This window comes from Bos taurus, chromosome 5 (genome assembly GCF_002263795.3).
Source record: "Bos taurus isolate L1 Dominette 01449 registration number 42190680 breed Hereford chromosome 5, ARS-UCD2.0, whole genome shotgun sequence".
NCBI classification, from domain to species: Eukaryota; Metazoa; Chordata; class Mammalia; order Artiodactyla; family Bovidae; genus Bos; species Bos taurus.
Genome location: NC_037332.1, coordinates 73108090 through 73113310, shown reverse-complemented (window position 1 = coordinate 73113310; position 5221 = coordinate 73108090).

The following is a 5221-nucleotide window of genomic DNA, read 5'->3' as shown; positions in this document are numbered from 1 at the left end:
CCCTCCACTGTACTTCTCAGGTAGCACCAGCGATAAGGAACACACCTGCCAATGCAGGAGATATAAGAGATGTGGGTTTGATCCCTATATCAGGAAGATCCCCTGGGGGAGGGCTTGGCAACCCACTCCAGTACTCTTGTTTGGAGAATCCCACGGACAGAGGAGCCTGGTGGGCTACAGTGCATAGGGTCCCAAGTCAAACATGACTGAAATGAATTAGCAGGCAGGCACACACCCTTCCACTACCAAAAAGCTGGGTGTGAATCAAAACTGAACTCTTTGAATGCCCTGAACAGTCTACAATGACTTTCTGGTTATTTGTTTATTTAGCATATTTTTACTTAGAACCTCTGTGTGTGGGATTTTTTTTTAAATTTTATTTTATTTTTAAACTTTACATAATTGTATTAGTTTTGCCAAATATCAAAATGAATCCGCCACAGGTATACATGTGTTCCCCATCCTGAATCCTCCTCCCTCCTCCCTCCCCATACCATCCTTCTGGGTCGTCCCAGTGCACTAGCCCCAAGCATCCAGTATCGTGTATCGAACCTGGACTGGCATCTCATTTCATACATGATATTTTACATGTTTCAATGCCATTCTCCCAAATCTTCCCACCCTCTGTGGGATTTTAATGCTGGAGAATCACCATGATGCCATGTCTTTGCCCAGGCTATTCCCTCTACATTGACCACTCCTTCTCCTAACCCCCTTGTCTGTGTCTGCCTGGCAAACTGTTTCTTTTTTTTCCCAGTTTTTGTTGTTGTTGTTGTTGTGTACCACATTTAAAGTCTTAATAGAATTTATTACAATTCTGTTTCTGTTTTATGTTTTGGTTTTTTCCACCAAAATGCATTTGGGATGTGGGCTTCCCAGGTGGCTCAATGGTAAAGAATCTGCCTGCAGTGCAGGAGACTTGGGTTTTATCTATGGGTTGGGAAGATCCCCTGGAGAAGAAAATGGCAACCCATTCCAGTATTCTTGCCTGGAGAATCCCATGGACAGAGGGGCCTAGTGGGCTACAGTCCATGGGGTTGCATAAGAGTCACACATGACTAAGCATGCACACATATGGGATCTTAGCTCCTTGACCAGGGATTGAACCTGCACCCCCTGCATTGGAAGGTGAAATCTTAACCACTGGACTGCCAAGGAAGTCCCATTATTTCAAAACTCTTTTCACACATCATATTTAGCTTGATGCCTTCCCCGATCCATCTATGTATAATACTCTCTCTCTGTTCTCATGGCATTTCTTCTTGCATTCATTTGAATATTTGCCACATTAGATTGCAATGGTTTATTACACAGGACTGTGAGCTCCTCCAAAGAAAGGACAGCACCTTCATGCTTGTCTTTTTGAGATCATGTGTGCATCGCAGTAAATGTTGGTGCTCAATAAATAAATGATTAAAAGAATTAAAAAAAAAAAGGTCTATGTCCAGGAGAACTCATGGTCTAATAGAGAAAGAACATTGATTTCATCAAAGTCTCACAAAAATAATTAATGGTAGGTTACATTATGGGGCTTCCCAGGTGGCGCTAGTGGTAAAGAATCTGTCTGCCAATGCAGGAGATGTAAGAGATGTGGGTTCAATCCCTGGGTCAGAAAGATCCCCTGGTGAGGACATGGCAACCCCCTCCAGTATACTTGCCTAGAGAATCCCAAGGACAGAGGAACCTAGTGGGCTACAGTCCAACATTGGGTTGTAAAGAGTCAGACATGACTGAAGTGACTTTGCATGCACAGGTTTTATTATGCCCATTCTACAGATGAGGAAACTGAGTCTCACAGAGGCTAAACTACTTGCTTGAAGTCACACAGTGAGCAGCCAGCAGACTGGTGATTGAAACTGAAGCCAGTGTTGTTCCCTTTGCCTCACAATTATAAGTAACTGTGACATAGTGGTCTGAGAATTGCTGTAGTCTCAGGTGGAGTCCACATCCTTCAGAATTGAGGGTATCTTAGAAGATTGTAGGTTCTTCTAGGTTCAGGATAGATAGAGGAGGAGATAGATAGAGGCTGCTCAGAGTGGAAATTGGGAGAGGTAATGGCTTCTCACTGATTAGATACTAAAGCGAGACTCTTATGGGACTTGGGATCAACTGACTGAAGTCAGACCATCAACCTCTGCATGGCAGTTCTACCAAATTCATCTTCTCCTTCCCTGGAGAGGAGCAGCCTGGGAGGGAATGTGAGACCATATTAAATCCAGAATTTCCATTTGGTAGAGTGGAAATGCCCTGATGTTTGATCCCATTTACTTGAATAAGACTTTATACCCAGGCATCTCAAGTTTTAAATTACATGTCAGAGGCAATTTTGCTCTCTGGAAGTGATATTAGAGGTTGTCCTTTCAGGGAAGCCAATATGAGCTTAGTATTTGCCTGTTTCTGCCTGGGTATCTGCCTGTCTCAAGGAAGGGTCAGCTTCTTGGTTTCATTCCTTCTGCAAAGCTACGCTGAGCATCTCAGCAGTGCTGGGCCCTGTGAGGACAGGGATGATATAGCTGCTGGCTTTAAAAGGCTCAAAACATGATAATGCTGCTGCTGCTGCTAAGTCGCTTCAGTCGTGTCCGACTCTGTGCGACCCCAGAGACGGCAGCCCACCAGGCTTCCCCGTTCCTGGGATTCTCCAGGCAAGAACACTGGAGTGGGTTGCCATTTCCTTCTCCAATGCATGAAAGTGAAAAGTGAAAGTGAAGTCGCTCAGTCGTGTCCGACTCTTAGAGACCCCATGGACTGCAGCCTACCAGGCTCCTCTGTGCATGGGATTTTCCAGGCAAGAGTACTGGAGTGGGGTGCCATTGCCTTCTCCGATGATAATACTACTCACCATTATTGGTCTGCTCTTTCTTTCAATAAATATTTGTCAGTGTACCTACTGTGTGCAAAACACTGTGTCAGGCACATGAAATCTATCAGTGAACAGGACAGACAAAACCTTGTCCTGTTGAAGTTTATATTCTGTCAGGAGCCTGGTAAATAGCAAACACAATAAGTGAATAAATTACATAATATATTAGAATGTGATGAATGCTAAAGAAAATGGAAAAATATTAGGAACAGCATTAAGCAGACTGAGAGTGCCGGGGATGAGAGAGAGGGTGGCAATTGCAAATAGGGTAGTGGATTAGATATTTTTTAGGAAAGCTTGAAGGAGAGAATGAGGCCTGTGTGAATTGAGGGAATAACCCATGCACTTTAGGTGCAGTGTGCCTGGTGTGTTTTGAGATACAGCAAGGAGGCCCTTGGGGTTGGAGAGGAAAGAGAGGAGAGAGAGGAGGGGCTGGCATCAAAGAAGAAATGGGGGAACACAGTGTGGGGGCCTTGTAGACCATTGGTGGGAACTTGACTTTGATTCTGAGTGAGATGGGAAACTGCTGGAGGCTTTTAAGCAGAGGAAGGATGTGACATAGGACTAGAAAGGATGCTTCTCAAATTTCACCAAGGATGGAAGCAGGGAGACAGGAGAGGGGGATGTTCTTTTCATCCAGATGAGAGACCATGGTGACTAGGTGAGCTCTGGGAAGCAAAGTAGGGAGAGGTGGGCAAATTCTGAAGATGCTCTGGGGGTAGAACCAAGGAATATCCTGACGGATCAGATATGGAGTTGAGAGAAAAGGAGGACCAGGTTAGCTTGAGCCCCTGGAAGGTTGGTGTTACCATCCACTGAGACTGGGAGAGCTCTTCAGAGAACAGGGCTCGGAGGGAAATCACTAGTTTCGTTTTGGACATGTTACATTGGAAACAGCCAATATAAATCCAACTGGAGAAGCCAAGTAGACAGTTATTTATGCAAGCCTATAATTGGATGTGTATGTGGGCAGATTGGGTGGGGGGAGGTTTGGACTGGAGATATAAATTCAGGGAGTACTTACTAATTGCCAGCACTATATTAAGAATCTTATATACTTTATCTCACTGATTTCTTAACACTACCCTGGGAGATAATATTTCCTATTGATGAGAAAACTGAGGCTTAGATAGTTTCAGGCATCTTGCCCAGGGTCATGCAATGAATCAACAGTAGAACCAGGTCTCAAACACAATGTCATTCTAGGATAAACATGGGCATTGCTCCAGTTGGACCACCCAACTAGCGTTATGCTACAACTGTTCAACTGCATTGGGACAGAAGTTGGGAGCCAAAGCAGGTTTGTTGTGGTAGTGATGGTGCAGGGTCAGTGGAATCTGCAGGGTCAGAGAAGCATGTGCGAGTTAGGGTGGGTGGGGTGATTTAGGTACCCAGATCCCAAAGGGATCATATGCTGGTAAGCCAGCTGTTAATCAGGGATGGAATTAGAGTCTGGGAATGATGAAGCAGGAAAGGGAAACAGGGATTTGGAGATCCCCTGGCCTTTGGTGGCTCAACATCTGCTTCCTTCTCTTTATGAAAACCCCAGAGCCATGGTGGTGTGTAACATGCAGAGCTAGACATTTTGCTTTAAATTCTTCTTTGTGAAACGGAGCAGAACTCTGTGGGGCTCTTGGGCACAAAAGCCTTTCTGTGCCCCCCATTTCTTGAATACAGGAGATAGAATTCATTCAGCCTCCATGACCTTTCCTGAGTTCCAACTGCAGGTTCAAACAGGTGCTAACTGGGGAAAGGAGGGGAAGCAGATAAGGGAGGAGCAGAAAAGAAGTAAAAGTGCAGCCTGGGGTCAGGGTTCTGATTCCCCCTCAAGGGATATACATGACAATACCTTTGAACTGTTTTCTGGATACCGAAACACCCACCAAATAGGAGAAGTTAACTGTGTGCTGCCCACTACACTATAGACCCCAGATCAGTTGGAACCAGGTTGGCGATGCTGACTCCCACTTACGTCACCACTAACCATCAGAAGAAGTCCCTGAGCTGATCGTGCCCTCCTCTTTGAACCATTACTGTGAAACTCCTCACTACCCTCTCCAGGTTGGGACACACGGTTTTAAGGGCATTAGCCCTCTGTGGCCCCCTTTGCCTGGCAAGGCAATAAAGCTATCTTTCTACTTCACCCAAAACTCATCTTCAAGATTTAATTCAGTGTCGGAGTACAGAGGCCAGATTTAGCTTCATTTATATGACATAATTGTAGCATCAGCATGGTTTAGCAAGTTTGGGGATATTTCCAGAAAGGAGATGTGTTTACCTGGGCCCATTGGATATAACATACAATAATCGTATCTCAGTGAGACCTCTGATCCCGTGGCTTCACAGCTTCCCCTTGCATGG